Raw genomic sequence first — 16,532 nt, forward strand, 5'->3', positions numbered from 1 at the left:
GGAAGACCCATTTGTGACTGAGCTTTAACTTCCTGGCTGATGTCTTGAGATGTTGCTTCAATATATCCACATAATTTTCCTTCCTCATGATGCCATCTATTTTGTGAAGTGCACCAGTCCCTCCTGCAGCAAAGCACCCCACAACATGATGCTGCCACCCCCCTTCACGGTTGGAATGGTGTTCTTCGGCTTGCAAGCCTCACCCTTTTTCCTCCAAACATAACAATGGTCATTATGGCCAAACAGAGGACATTTCTCCAAAAAGTAAGATCTTTGTCCCCATGTGCACTTGCAAACTGTAGTCTGGCTTTTTTAATGGTGGTTTTGGAGCAGTGGCTTCTTCCTTGCTGAGCAGCCTTTCAGGTTATGTCGATATAGGACTCATTTCACTGTGGATATAGATACTTGTCTACCTGTTTCCTCCAGCATCTTCACAAGGTCCTTTGCTGTTGTTCTGGGATCGGGTTGTACCTTTCGTGCCAAAGTATGTTCATCTCTAGGAGACAGAATGCATCTCCTTCCTGAGCGGTATGACGGCTGCGTGATCCCATATTGTTTATTGTTTGTACAGATGAATGTGGTACCTTTAGGCGGTTGGAAATTGCTCCCAAGGATGAAGCATCATTTTCTGACCTCAATCTGATAGAAAATTTGTGGGCAGAACTGAAAAAGCGTGTGCGAGCAAGGAGGCCTACAAACCTGACTCAGTTACACCAGTTCTGTCTGGAGGAATGGAACAAAATTCCAGCAACTTACTGTGAGAAGCTTGTGGAAGGCTACCTCAAACGTTTGACCCAAGTTAAACAACTTAAAGGCAATGCTCCCAAATACTAACAAAGTGTATGTAAACTTCTGACCCATTGGGAACGTGATGAAAGAAATAAAAGCTGAAATAAATCATTCTCTCTACTATTATTCTGACATTTCTCATTCTTAAAATAAAATAGTGATCCTAACTGACCTAAGACAGGGAATGTTTTCTAGGATTAAGTTTCAGGAATTGTGAAAAACTGAGTTTAAATGTATTTGGCCAAGGTGTATGTAAACTTCTGACTTCAACTGTATAAGGAGTAACGGAGAGGTGAGAGTAGATATCGGACCACTGGAGAATGATATTGGAGAGGTAGTAATGGGGAGAAAGAAATTGCCATTGAACTTGATAAGTATTTTGCATCAGTCTTCACCGTGGAAGATGCTAGAGCAGTATGACAGAAGTTCAAGAGTGTCAGGGGGCAGAAGTGAGTGCAGTTGCTATTACTAGGGAGAAGGTGCTTGGGAAACTGAGAGTAGGTAAGTCACCTGGACCAGATAGACTACCCCTGGTGTTCTGAAAGAGAAGCTGAAGAGATTGTGGAGGCATTAGTAATGATCTTTCAAGAGTCACTAGATTCTGGCATGGATCCGGAGGTCTGGAAAATTGCAAATGAAACTCCACTCTTCAGGAAGGAAGAGAGGCAAAAGAAAGGAAATTATAGACCAATTAGTCTGACCTCAGTGGTTGGGAAGATGTTGGAGTCAGTTATTAAGGATGTGGTTTCAGGGTACTTGGAGACAGATGATAAAATAGGCAATTGACAGCATAGTTTCCTCAAGTGAGAAATCTTGCCTGACGAACTGATGGAATTCTTTGAGAAAACACAGATGGTAGTTTGCCTCCCAGGTGCCAGGGTCTGTGATGTTTCTGAATGCATCTACAGTATCCTGAAAAGGGAGGTGAGCAGCCAGAAGTCATGGTACATATTGGTACCAATGGCATAAGTAGAGAAAGGGAGGAGGTCCTGAAACAAGAATACAGGGAGTTAAGAAGGAAGCTAAAAAGCAGGACTCAAGGGTAGTTATCTTGGGATTGCCGCCTGTGCCTTGCGACAGTGAGGATAGGAATAGAATGAGGAGGCAGGTAAATGTGTGGCTGAAGAATTTGATCAGGGGACAGGGATTCAGATTTCTGGATAATTGAGACCCCTTCAGGGGCAGGTGTGATCTGTACAAAAGGGATGGGTTGCACTTGAATCCCAGAGGGACCAATATTCTTGTGGGCAGGTTTACTACAGCTGTTGGGAGTGGTTTAAACTAATATGGCAGAGGGACGGGAACCAGTGTGATAGAGCTGAGGATGAGCCAGCAGGTTCACAAGGAGATGACGTGATATGTGATATGAATGTAGGAAGAAGAAGCCAATGATTGGGTACACATGCAGACAGAGCAAAGATTGAAATTGTACCACAGGAGCAAAATTCAAAAGGGCAAAGAATGCAGGACTGAAGGTGCTGTATTTAAATGCGAGTAGCATTCCGAATTAGAGGTTGGTTGGTATGATGTGGGCATCACTGAGCCATGGCTGAAAGAAGGCCATAGCTGGGTGCTTAACATCAAAGGATATACTTTATATCAGAAGGACAGGCAGGAAGGCAGAGGTGGTGGTGTGGCTCTGTTGGTAAGAGATGGAACTACATCTTTAGAAAGAAGTGACATGGGGTCAGAGAGTGTTGAATCTTTGTGGGTGGAGTTAAGAAACTGCAAGGGTGAAAAAAACATGATGAGAATAATCATTTATAGGCTTCCAAATAGTAGCCAAGATGTGAGGTTGTGATTGCAAAGTGAGTGGAAAAGGCATATAAAAGGAGTAATGATACAATTGTAATAGGGGACTTCAATATTTAAGGGGGTTGGGAAAGTCAGGTTGGTGTTGGATTTCAAAAGAGGGAATTTGTTGAATGCCTATGAGATGGCTTTTTAAAGCAGTTTGTGCTTGAGTCTACTCAGAGAAAGCCCATCTTAGATTGGGTGTTGTGTAATAACCCAGATCTTATTAGGGAGCTTAATGTAAAGGAACCCTTAGGAGACAGTGATCATAATATAATTTAAATCATACTGCAATTTGAGAGGGAGAAGCATAAGTCACATGTATCTATATCACAATGAAATAAAGGGAATTACAGAGGCATGAGAGAGGAGCTTTCCCAGGTGGATTGGAGGAGGATACTGGCGGGGATGACGGCAGAGCAGAGATGGCTGAAGTTTCTGGGAATAGTTCACAAGGTGCAGGATAGATATGTCCCACAGAAGAAGTTGTTCTCAAATGGCAGGGGTTGACAACCGTGGCCGACAAGGGAAGTTGAGGACTGCGTAAAAGCCAAGGAAAGGGCATATAAGGTAGCAAAAATGAGTGGGAATTTGGATGATTGTGAAGCTTTTAAAATCCAGCAAAAGGCAACTTAAAAAAGCTACAAGAAGGGAGAAGACGAAATGTGAGGCCAGACTAGCCAATAATATAAAGCAGGATACTAAATGGGTACTTTGCATCTGTCTTCACTGTGGAAGACACTAGCAGGGTGCCAGAGGTCTGTGAGTGTCAGGGAGCAGGAGTGAATGCCATTGCTATTACAAAGGAAAAAGTGCTCGGCAAACTGAAATGTCTTAAGGTAGATAAAGCACCTGGACCAGATGGACTACATCCCAGAGTCCTGAGAGAGGATGCTGAAGAGATAACGGATGCATTGATCATGATCTTTTAAGAATCACTTGATTCTGGCATGGTCCCAGAAGAATGGAAAATTGCAAATGTCACTCCACTCTTTATGAAGGGAGGAAGGCAAAAGAAAGGAAATTATAGGCCATTAGCCTAACCTCAGTGGTTGAGAAAATATTGGAGTCTATTATTAAGGATGTGGTTTCAGGGTACAGTATTTGGAGACTAATGATAAAATAAGTCAAAATCAGCATGGTTTCTGTAAAAGGAAATCCTGCCTGACAAATCTGTTAGTGTTCTTTGAGGAAGTAGCAAGCAGGGTGGATAAAGGAGAGGCAGTGGATATCACTTACGTGGATTTTCAGAAGGCGTTTGATAAGGTGCCACACATGAGGCTGCTTAACAAGATAAAATCCCATGGCGTTACAGGAAAGATACTGGTTTGGATAGACAGGCAGGAGGCAGCTACTGGGGATAAAGGGGGCCTTTTCTGGTTGGCTGCCAGTGACTAGTGGTGTTCCAGAGCGGTCTATGTCGGGACTGATTCTTTTTATGTTGTATGTCAGTGATATGGATGACTGAATTGATGACTTTCTGGCCAAGTTTATGGACGATGGAGGGGCAGATAGTTTTGAGGAAGTGGGAGGCTGCAGAAGGCCTTGGATAGATTAGAATGGGTAAAGAAGTGGCAAATGGAACACAGCCAGAAGGAACAAAACCGTAGACTATTTTCTAAATGTGCAGAAAATTCAAAAATCTGAGGTGCAAAGGGACTTGGAAGTCCTCATGCAGGATTCTGTAAAGGTTAACTTGCAGGTGGTGAGGAAGGCAAATTCATTTCAAGAGGACTAGAATATAAAAGCAAGGATGTAATGCTGAGGTTTTAAAGCACACCGGTGAGGCCTCACTTGGAGTTTTGTGAACCGTTTTGGTCACCTTATCTACTAAAGAATGTGCTCACACTGGAGAGGGGTCAGAGGAGGTTCACAACGATGAAAGGGTTATCATATGAGGAGTGTTTGACGGCTCTGGGCCTGTACTTGCTGGAATTTAGAAGAAATGGGGGGGGGGGGGATCTCATTGAAACCTGTGAAAGGCCCAAATAGAGTGGATGTAGAAAGTATTTTTTCTCTTAGCAGGTGAGTCCATCACCAGAGGACACAGTCTCAGAACAGAGGGATCCATTTTGAACGGAGATGAGGAGTGATTTCTTAGCCAGAGGGTGGTGAATGTGTTATCAAAGATGGCTGTGGAGGCCAAGACATTGAGTATATTCATTCAAGGTGGTAGTTGATAGGTTCGTGATTAGTCAGGCCATGAAAGGTTACGGGGAGAGGCCAGGAGGATGCAGTTGGAAGGGAAATGAATCAGCCAGGATGAAATGGCAGTTGGTTCACAAATAGAGAAAGCTCGGAGGCGGTGCGAGAGGGAGGGTAAGCAGGTGATAGGGAAGGGACACGCTCAGACCGATGGTTTGAGATGTGTCTATTTTAATGCAAGGAGTATTATGAGCAAAGCAGATGAGCTTAGAGCGTGGATCAGTACTTGGAGCTATGATGCTGTGGACATTACAGAGACTTGGATGGCTCAGGGGCAGGAATGGTTACTCAGAGTGCCAGGCTTCAGATGTTTCAGAAAGGACAGGGAGGGAGGCAAAGGAGCTGGGGGCGTGGCACTGTTGATCAGAGATAGTGTCATGGCTGCAGGAAAGGAGGAAGACATGGAGGGATTGTCTACGGAGTCTCTGTGGGTGGAAGGTAGGAACAGGAAGGGGTCAATAACTCTACTGGATATTTGTTACTGACCACCCAATAGAAACAGGGACATCAAGGAGCAGATAGAGAGACAGATTCTGGAATGGAGTAATAATAACAGGGTTGTTGTGGTGGGAGATTTTACTTTCCCAAATATCGGTTGGCATGTCCCTAGAGTGAGGGGTTTAGATGGGGAGGAGTTTGTTAGGTGTGTTCAAGAAGGTTTCTTGACACAATATGTAGATAAGCCTACAAGAGGAGAGGCTGTACTTGATCTGGTATCGGGAAATGAACCTGGTCAGGTGTCAGATCTCTCAGTGGGAGAGCATTTTGGAGATAGTGATCACAATTCTATCTCCTTTACCATAGCATTGGAGAGGGATAGGTACAGACAAGTTAGGGAAATGTTTAATTGGAGTAAGGGGAAATATGAGGCTATCAGTCAAGAACTTGGAAGCATAAATTGGGAACAGATGTTCTCAGGGAAATGTATGGCAGAAATGTGGCAAATGTTCAGGGGATATTCGTGTGGAATTCTGCATAGGTACATCTCAATGAGACAGGGAAAGGATGGTGGGGTACAGGAACCGTGGTGTACAAAGGCTGTTGTAAATCTAGTCAGGAAGAAAAGAAGAGCTTACGAAAGGTTCAAAAAACTAGGTAATGATAGAGATCTAGAAAATTATAAGGCTAGCAGGAAAAAGCTTAAGAAAGAAATTAGGAGGGCCAGAAGGGGCCATGAGAAGGCTTTGGCAGACAGGATTAAGGAAAACCCCAAGGCATTATACAAGTATGTGAAGAGCAAGAGGATAAGATGTGAAAGAATAGGACCAATCAAGTGTGGCAGTGGAAAAGTGTGTATGGAACCAGAGGAGATAGCAGAGGTACTTAATGAATACTTCGCTTCAGTATTCACAACGGAAAACGATCTTGGTGACTGTAGGGATGACTTACAGTGGACTGAAAAGCTTGAGCATATAGATATTAAGAAAGAGGATGTGCTGGAGCTTTTGGAAAGCATCAAGTTGGATAAGTCACCGGAACTGCACGAGATATACCCCAGGCTACTGTGGGAGTCAAGGGAGGAGATTGCTGAGCCTCTGGCAATGATCTTTGCATTATCAATGGGGACGAGAGAGGTTCCGGAGGATTAGAGGGTTGTGGATGTTGTTCCTTTATTCAAGAAAGGGAGTAGAGATAGCCCAGGAAATTATAGACCAGTGAGTCTTACTTCAGTGGTTGGTAAGTTGATGGAGAAGATCCTGAGAGGCAGGATTTATGAACATTTGGAGAGGCATAATATGATTGGGAATAGTCAGCATGGCTTTGTCAAAGTCAGGTCGTGCCTTACCAGCCTGATTAAATTTGTTGAGGATGGGACTAAACACATTGATGCAGATAGAGCAGTAGATGTAGTGTATATGGATTTCAGTAAGGCATGTGACAAGGTACCTCATGCAAGGCTTATTGAGAAAGTAAGGAGGCATGGGATCCAAAGGGACATTGCTTTGTGGATCCAGAACTGGCTTGCCCACAGGAGGCAAAGAGTGATTGTAAACGGGTCACATTCTGCATGAAAGTTGGTGACTCAGGGATCTGTTCTGGGACCCCTACTCTGAGATTTTTATAAATGACCTGGATGAGGAAGTGGAGGGATGGGTTAGTAAATTTGCTGATGACACAAAGATTGGGGGTGTTGTGGATAGTGTAGAGGGCTGTCAGACAGCGGGACATTGATAGGATGCAAAACTGGGCTGAGAAGTGGCAGATGGAGTTCAACCCAGGTAAGTGTGAGGTGGTTCATTTTGGTAGGTCAAATATGATGACAGAATATAGTATTAATGGTAAGAGTCTTGACGGTGTGGAGGATCAGAGGGATCTTGGGGTCCGAGTCCATAGGACACTCAAAGCTGCAATGCAGGTTGACTCTGTGGTTAAGAAGGCATATGGTACATTGACCTTCATCAATCGTGGGATTGAATTTGGGAGCTGAGAGGTAATGTTGCAGCTATATATGACCCTGATCAGACCCCACTTGGAGTACTGTGCTCAGTTCTGGTCACCTCACTATAGGAAGAATGTGGAAACCATAGGAAGGGTGCAGAGGAGATTTACAAGGATGTTGCCCGGATTGGGGAATATGCCTTATGAGAATAGGTTGAATGAACTTTGGCCTTTTTTCCTTGGAGCGACGGAGGATGAGAGGTGACCTGATAGAGGTGTATAAGATGATGAGAGTTATTGATCGTGTGGATAGCCAGAGGTGTTTTCCCAGGGCTGGAGTGGCTGGCATGAGAGGGCATAGTTTTAAGGTGCTTGGAAGTAGGTACAGAGGGGATGTCAGGGGTAAGCTTTTTTCGCAGGGAGTGGTGAGTGCGTGGAATGGGCTGCCAGCGGTGGTGGTGGAGGCAGAAACGATAGGGTCTTTTAATAGACTCCTGGATGGATACATGGAGCTCAGAAAAATAGAGGTAATTTCTAAGGTAAGGACATGTTCGGCACAGCTTTGTGGGCTGAAGGGCCTGTATTGTGCTGTAGGTTTTCTATGTCTCTAAGACTCAATGAGCCCAATGGCCGAATTCTGCTCCTGACAATATAATCTGATGCTCTAGGTGCAGGTCGAAAGGACTAGGCAGAATAGACTAGATGGGCCAAAGTGCCTGTTTCTGTGCTGTAGCACTCTATGACTATAAGCCTGGATAAACTAGAATTGTTTCCCCTGGAGTGAAGGAGGCTGAGAGATGACCTTATGGAAACCGGGAGGGCTGTAGATAAGGTGAATGTTCAGTTCTCCCCCCCCCCAGGGTGGGAGAGATGAAATCAGAGGGCAAAGTTTAAGATGAGAGGGGAAAGGTTTATAAGTGGGGTGGGGGGGGGTAGCTTTTTCACACTGAGAGTTGTGTGGGCTGTGGAACGAGCTGCCAGAGGAAAGCGCAGAGGTGGGGTACAATTACAATATTTGTGAAACTCTTCTTCAGGTGCGTAGATAGAAAGGTTTAAAGGGCAATGCAGGCACTAGCTCAGGTAGATATATTGGATAGCATCGACTATTTGGGCCGAATGGCCTGTTTCCGTGCTCTATTACTCTGTGACGAGGGGAGTACCTCTGGAAGGTTATACAAACAAGCTTATCGGCTGATAGGTTATGGAGAGAGGGAAGCTGCCCAAAGATGCGTCCCAGGCGCAACGGTAGCGTAGCGGTCAGCAGCATCACAGTGTGAAGCTCCCTCCTCACCGCCCCAGCGCTCCCCTCCCTGTCCCTTCCGCAGAGTGCCGCTTCCTGCTCACGCCTCACCGCCCCTCCCGCAGTGTGGGGCTCACTCAACAAACTCCTTCAAGGACCTTCACTCCATCCACAAGCAGCATCTCCCGGGGGCCACCCATTTTAATTCCTGTTCCGACATGTCGGTCCGTGGCCTCTTCTGTCACGATGAGGCCACTCTCGGGATGGAAGCAACACCTCATGTTCTGCCTGGGTAGCCTCCAACCTGATGGCATGAGCACAGATTTTACCCCCCCATTCTTATTTTCCATCCCCCTCTCTGCCCCCCCACTCCTTTACCTTCTCCTCACCTTGGTGCCCCCCCTTCCCTTTCTTCCACGATCCATTCCCCTCTCCTATCAAATTCCTTCTTCAGCTCTTCCAACTATCACCCGCCTGCTTCTTACCACCCACTCACCTGTCACCTGCCAGCTTGTCTTACCTCCCCTCCCGTCTCCCCCACCATCTTATTCTGGCTTCTTCCAGTCCTGATGAAGGGTCTCGGCCCGAAACGTCGACTCTTTATTCCTCTCCATAGATGCTGCCTGACCTGCTGAGTTCCTCCAGCATTTTGTGTGTCCAGGATTTCCAGCACCTACAGAATCTCTAGTGTAGCTATCCCTCTGTTTTCGACCCTGCAACAGTGTGGTGCTCCCTCAATCTATTAGCCGGGGATTCCTCACTCGAGAAGATTCCACACGGTACTGGGGAAGATTCCCGTTTCCTTGCTGGGGGTCTGAAGAGCATCCCGACGAGGAAGGGGTTAAGCGCTGGGTTGTGGGGCGGAGCCGGTTGTACTCTCCTCTCCTTATATGGCGTGAAACTCCCCGGCGCATGTGATTGGAGCAGAGCGGGTGAATGGCAGCAGTAAATGAAACGTCATCCGCCTCCGGACCAAGTCGGGGGCAATTCACGTAAAATGCCCCTGGAGAGCGTGGAATCCCTCCCGGTGTGCGGCGCTCCCTCTGCACTGCCCTTTCCACACTGCAGAGCTCCCTCCCCTACCGTAACGCCCTCAGAACACTCCTACATCGCTCATACTCATACTACCGCGCTGCCCCTCACACACTGCAGCGCTCCCTCATCAGTCCCTCCCACACTGCAGCGCTCCCTCATCAGCCCCTCACACACTCCATCGCTCCCTCATCAGTCCCTCACACACTGCAGCGCTCCCTCATCAGTCCCTCCCACACTGCAGCGCTCCCTCATCAGCCCCTCACACACTCCATCGCTCCCTCATCAGTCCCTCACACACTGCAGCGCTCCCTCATCAGTCCCTCCCACACTCCATCGCTCCCTCATCAGTCCCTCACACACTGCAGCGCTCCCTCATCAGTCCCTCACACACTGCAGCGCTCCCTCATCAATCCCTCACACACTCCATCACTCCCTCAGTCCCTCACACACTCTATCACTCCCTCATCAGTCCCCCCACACTGCATCACTCCCAAAGTGCAACTCTCCCCCAGTATTATCCCTCCCACTGTGTTGCGCTCCCTCCTTGCTACCCCTCCTATTGTGTGGTGGTCCCTCCTTACTGACCCTCCTACACCTACGGTGCACCCACCCCACCGCTCCTCCCAAACTTACAAACTTGATCGATGGAGGTAAGACAGTGGATATTGACTACATGGACTTCAATAAAACATTTGACCCATTTCTTCAAGAAAGGCCGATTCAAAAGGTGGGTTTATTTAGAGCGCGGAACAGGCCTTCCCGCCCCCTGAGCCACACCGTCCGGTAACCCACGGTTAACCCTAGCCTAATCACAGGACAGTTTACAGTAATTAACTGGACTGTGGGAAGCAACCCCCACATATGGAGGGAAATCTGTTACAGAGGATGCCGGAATTGATCTCCAAACTCTGAACTCCGGCACCCCGAGCGATATTAACTGCTCCGCTACCGTGGCAGCCCAAGGTGGGTGGGGTTTGGGCATCTGGATTCAGCTTTGGGTTCGCCGTAGGAGGCAGAGGTAGTGGTGTTATTCTAAAGTGAAGTCTGCGGTCAGGTCCGCAGGGATCCGTGCTGAGATCTCTGTTATTTGTGACGTATCTCCCGCACAGTAGCATAACCCTGCTGTAGCGGGTTCAATTCCCGCTGCTGTCTGTAAGGAGTAGGTACGTTTGCCCCCCTGTGACCATGTAGGTTTCCTCCGGGTGCCCTGATTTCCTCCCAGAATCCAAAGACGTAAGAGTTCATGGGTTAATTGGTCACGTGGGTGTAATTGGGCTTGTTGCACGGTGGGGGGGGGTGCTGTTACCCTATCTCTATGTAAATGTGGACAAATGAACTGGTAGAGAGCGGAGGTGGTTACACACAAAATACTGGAGGAACTCAGCAGGTCAGGCAGCATCTACGGAGGGAGATAAACAGTTGATGCTTCTGGCCGAGACCCTTCATCTTGGACTGTAAGTCACTTCCACAGATGCTGCCTGACCTGCTAAGTTCCTCCGGCCCTCTGTGCCTGTTGCGCTGGATTTCCAGCGTCTGCAGGATGTAGGCAGTTGGGCTGGTGACACAAAAATTGGCGGAGTTGGACAGTCCCGGGATATACTGTAGATCAATTGGACAGAGAATTAGCAGCACGGGGTTAATTCAGGCTAATACAAGGAGTTGCACTTTGGGAGGTCAAATGTAGGAGGAAAATGGCAGGATCCTCAAGATGTGCCTCTCCCTTTCCTCTTTCCTCACCTGCCTATCCACTCCCCTGGGTGCTGCCTGACCTGCTGAGTTCCTCCAGCATTTTGTGTGTGTGTGTGTGTGTGTGTGCTGCTCTGGACTGTTGGCCTGCAAGTCCACTGCTCTCTGAAAGTGCCCACACAGACAGATAGAGCGGTAAAGGAGGCCTACGTTGTCTGGGGTTGGGTATAAGAGTCAGGAAGTTTTGCTTCAGCTGTATAAAACCTTGGTTAGGCTATACTTGGAAAACTGAGAACAGAAGAGATTCTGCAGGTGTTGAAAATCCAGAGCAACACACACACACACGCACACTCACACACACGCACACACACACGCACACACACACACATACACACACACACGCACACACACACACGCACGCACACACACACGCATGCACACACGCACGCACGCACACACGCACACACTCACACACACGCACACACACACACGCACACACACGCACGCACCCACACACGTACACACACACACACACACACACACACACACACGCACACACACACACATACACACACACGCACACACACACACGCACGCACACACACACGCATGCACACACACACGCACGCACGCACACACGCACACACCTACACACACACACACACACTCACACACACACGCACGCACCCACACACGTACACACACACACACACACACACGCACGCACACGCACACACGCACACACACACACACGCACACGCACACACACGCGCGCACACACACACACACACACACACACGCGCGCACACACACACACACACACACACACACACACACATACACAAAACTCAGCAGGTCAGGCAGCATCTATGGAGATGAATAAACAGTCGACGTTTCAGGCTGAGACCCTCCTTCAGGACTGGAAAGGAAGGGGAAAGACAACAGAATAGGATTGTGGGTGGGGGAGAGGAAGGGGAGACAAGCTAGAAGGTGATAGACGAAGGAGCACATTGTCGAAGAGTTGGAGGGCAGCTGAGGTCACAGAGTGGGGAAAAGTGGGAGGGGGTCTCACTGCAGTCCCATCAAACTTCTTCGGGGTCGGCATCCCTCAAGGAGACTGCACAGTAAAGCAGAAAATCATAAGCACAAGAATTTCTGCAGATGTTGCAAGTTCAGAGTAACACACACGAAATGCTGGAGGAACTCAGCAAGTCAGGCAGCTTCTGTGGAGAGGAACGAACAGTTGACGTTTCGGGCCAGGTCTGGGAGAAGGTGTAGAAGTGGTTTATCAGGAGGCTGCTTGGATTTGAAGGCTTGAGCTGTAAGGACAGGTTGGACGAAATAGGCTTGTTTTCTCTGGAGAGGTGGAAGTTGAGGGGAGATAGTGTACAATTTAATCAAAATAAATATTATTGATAATAAAAAATTATTTTCTCTTTCAATATTTTTATTAATATTATATAAATTGCATGAATACAAATACAAAATTCACAAGGATACAAGTAAGTAATACGAATTACATTACATTTAAATCACAGTAATATGATCACAGTATCCCATATTCCAAATCAATCATGTAGAAAAAAGGATTGAATTATGAAATGAAATAAAATAGAATAAGCAAAGTTGCTGGTGAACGCAGCAGGCTGGGCAGCATCTCTAGGAAGAGGTATAGTCGACGTTTCGGGCCGAGACCCTTCGTCAGGACTAACTGAAGGAAGAGCTAGTAAGAGATTTGAAAGTTGGAGGGGGAGGGGGAGATCGGAAATGATAGGAGAAGACAGGAGGGGGAGGGATAGAGCCAAGAGCTGGACAGGTGATTGGCAAAAGGGGATACGAGAGGATCATGGGACAGGAGGCCCAGGGAGAAAGAAAAGGGAGAGGGGGAACCCAGAGGATGGGCAAGGGGTATAGTCAGAGGGACAGAGGGAGAAAAAGGAGAGAGAAAGAAAGAATGTGTGTATATAAATAAATAACGGATGGGTTACGAGGGAGAGGTGGGGCATTAGCGGAAGTTAGAGAAGTCAATCTTCATGCCATCAGGTTGGAGGCTACCCAACCCTATGTTCGTGATCTCTCATCAGCGTAAAATAAAATCTACCCCCACTACCAAAATGAGCTGGCTGGTAAAAAAAGAAGAAAAAAAATACCTTACCACATAATATTATTATAATGATGGCTCAGATCCCCATACTTCAATAACAGACAGACTGGACAAGGTTGTCCTTTGAGCCCTCTGCTTTTTGATTTGGTCTTAAAACCCTTAGCAATTGCTTTTCGAGAGTCTAAAGAAAAAGTATTTTCAAGAATAAACCGTACAATGCCCTTCCATTCATACATCCATAGACAATGTGTTGACGAAGTCTCGGCCTGAAACATTCCTCTCCATAGATACCGTCTGACCTGCTGAGTTCCTCCAGCATTTTGTGTGTGTTGCTCTGGATTTCCAGCATCTGCAGAATCTCTTATTTTTACGATGCGTTAAGTATTACTTTCCTTAAAACCCACGTGAGTGCCCCCTTGGGGTAGTACACCACTACAATGATATGGGGGCTTCCTCGCCCAGTCTGACCCCTCCCTCTCAGTTGTGGTCCTGCCCCTCCGAGCCCTGGGGTGGCTGCATCGAGCGCCAATGCGTCAGCATTGAGCGCATCTGCGTGAAACGCTGTCGCAGGAAAGTAACATTGATCACCAGGGAGCCCCACCACCCAGGCTATGCTCTCTTCACATCTCTGCCATCAGGAGCCTCAGGACTCACACCAGCAGGTTCAGGAACAGCTATTACTCCCTCAACCATCAGGCTCTTGAACCAGAGGGGATAACTTCACTCGACTTCACTTACCCCATCATTGAAATGTTCCCACAGCCTATGGACTCATTTTTCAAGGACTCTTCACGCCATGTTCTCGATATTTATTGTCTGTCTGTCTGTCTCTCTCTCTTTCTTTCTTTGGTCTTTCTTTCCACAGTTTGTTGTCTTTTGCAGACTGGTTGGATGCCCAAGTTGGTGTGGTCTTTCATTTCCTCTGTTACTATTCTATTATGGATTTACCCGCAAGACAATGAATCTCAGGGTTGTGTACGGGGACATGTATGCACTCCGATATTAAATATACTCCGAACTTTGAGCGTAGTCACGCAGCATGGACCGTGCCAGTCAGCGGCTTTCTGTCGATGTGCTGGAGACCAATGAGTTTCAGGCAGACCCAGAGGGCACCTGTCACAGGTTATAGACCTGGACACTACGGTGAGCATGTGACACTATTACAGCTCAGTCGTAAGAGTTCGCAGTTCAGTCCCGGCGTCCTCTGTATGTTCTCCACGTGGAATGCGCGGGCTTTCTCCCGGGCGTTCCAGTTTCCTCCCACAGTCCCGGGCAGGTGGATTGGTCAGTGTAAATTGTCCCGTGATTAGGTTGTGGTTAAATCGGGGCTTTCAGGGGGTGCTGGGGTGGTGCGGCTCAAAGGGCCAAGGAGGGCCCACTCTTCACTAAATAAGTTATTAGTCTTGTGAGAGAAATCGATAAAGTATCTGTTCAGAGTCTCTTTTCCAGGTGGAAACGTCAAGCACTGAAGTTGAGAGGGTGGAAGGTTGAGAGGCGGGTGGTACTGGAGCTGGACACTCTAAGAGTCATTTGGACAAGTGCATGAAATGGGATTTGCCCATCACCCAGGACGTGCCCTCTTCTCAGTGCTACCATCATGGGGGAGCTACAGGAGCCTGGAGACGCGACACAGTGACTCAGGAACAGCTTCTTCCCCGCTGCCATCAGATCTCCGAATGGACATTGAACCCATGTCCACCAAGAGGGCCACAACCTTGTCGTTGGGTTAGGAGGCTGGCCTCAATGACCCGGAGACCTACGTTGGCCGGAGTCAGGGCCGGACTCTTGGGAGAGTCACCCATGCCAAACAGGTCAAAGGGTAGACACTGGACTCAGAGTGGTCCACCAGTCCTCCAGGTTTGGGGGTTCAGCTCAGGGCTAATAACTCTGACTGGTCAAACAAAATGATTGTGGAAACAGCAATGGAGAATTCTACATCTGAGTGTGACGGTATTCCTGAGTCTCCACCCGGGACTTGCCTGGCTGACAGCAGTGAAAACCCAGAGGAAGCTACTGACAAGATGGAGGAAGCCTGAACGCTGCTGGAGATGGAGGACCTTCGCTGCCCGAAACACCAGCAGTAGAACAGGCAGTGAGTAAATGTGTAAGTAATGAGCCCATCAACACCACCTCAGTATTTTTCACTCTCTTTTCACACTAATTTTATTTAATTTTCTTTTTTATATATACTTATTGTAACTTATAGTTTTGACTGCAATGTACTGCTGCCGAAAACAACAAACTTCATGACAAACGTTAACGGCGGCTCCTTGCATCTTCAGAAACATCTCTGCTTCCATCTTTAATATCTCTATTTTTCCCTTACAGGGTTCTTTTGCAGACCCTGACCTGGAGTTACACACTGAGTTCGGTTCTTTGTGGGAATGGGACCCGTTCTCGGGGTCCCATAACTAGACGTTGTTCGGCACGCCAAGGGCTTGGCCAAAGAGTCCAGCTTGGATTTGGAAGCCTAGGGTCTTGGGGCTCTGGAGGCAGGCGGATCAAGGGTTGGTGTCACGACAGGAGACCCTTGTGTCATCGGGAGAGTCGGAATATCTGCTGTGGGCCCGGAGACCCGGGATCTTTGCCACTTTCAGGCACAGAGCTCGAAAAAGACTGGCATAACAGACTTCTAACATCGTAAACCTGCGAGTTGTTTGTTATGTCTCCCTGCTCGCTGGGAAAATGGAGACACCTTTTTCTCCCTTATTAGTGAGAGTGAGAGAAGATCTGTGGTCTGTCAGATGCCGGGTATAACATGAAGCCTTTGGGGTAACTGTAAGTCTGTGTATTTACTGTTGCTCACACTTGAGTGCTGGGTGATGCATTTTTTTGCCAGTGGGGGGAGGGGGGATTGTTGCTTGCCGCCACTTACGCGCCAGAGAGAGGGGAAATGGGGGGGGGGGGACACTTTGAAGTTCTAACATTTATCTGTCATTCATTCTTCTGTTTTCGTGGATGGTTGTGAAGTAAAAGCATTCAGGATGTATATTGTATACATTTCTCTGACATTAAATGCAACCTTTGAAATGCCAGTGATAGTAAACCTGATTCTGATTCTGATTCCAATATGGGATCAGTGTAACTTGCCCCTTGTGCTTGGCACTGTCACTGGGAGCTGAAGGGCCTACTCCCGTGCAGTGATCTCGTCCGAGATTCCCCGGAGGCTGGGAGTGAAGGGAGATGGATCTTGTATGGTACATGCAGCTGAGCAGAGTGGAATTTGGCATCGTGGTCAGTGGGCCGCAGGACCTGTTCCGAGACCCGACCATCTAACTTGTGCACAGCCCACATGACCTC

The 16,532-nt window shown here is 47.7% G+C and overlaps 1 long non-coding RNA gene across 1 annotated transcript; it reads left to right on the plus strand.

Annotated features, from left to right (window-relative positions):
• The first annotated feature begins 8,136 nt into the window (after positions 1-8,136).
• Positions 8,137-16,063, plus strand: LOC140212163 (uncharacterized). The gene is made up of 3 exons (XR_011889660.1): positions 8,137-10,169; positions 14,668-15,336; positions 15,561-16,063. It is a non-coding gene; the product is annotated as an uncharacterized lncRNA (long non-coding RNA).
• The last annotated feature ends 469 nt before the right edge of the window (positions 16,064-16,532 follow it).

This window comes from Mobula birostris, chromosome 2, assembly GCF_030028105.1.
Source record: "Mobula birostris isolate sMobBir1 chromosome 2, sMobBir1.hap1, whole genome shotgun sequence".
Classification (NCBI taxonomy): Eukaryota; Metazoa; Chordata; class Chondrichthyes; order Myliobatiformes; family Myliobatidae; genus Mobula; species Mobula birostris.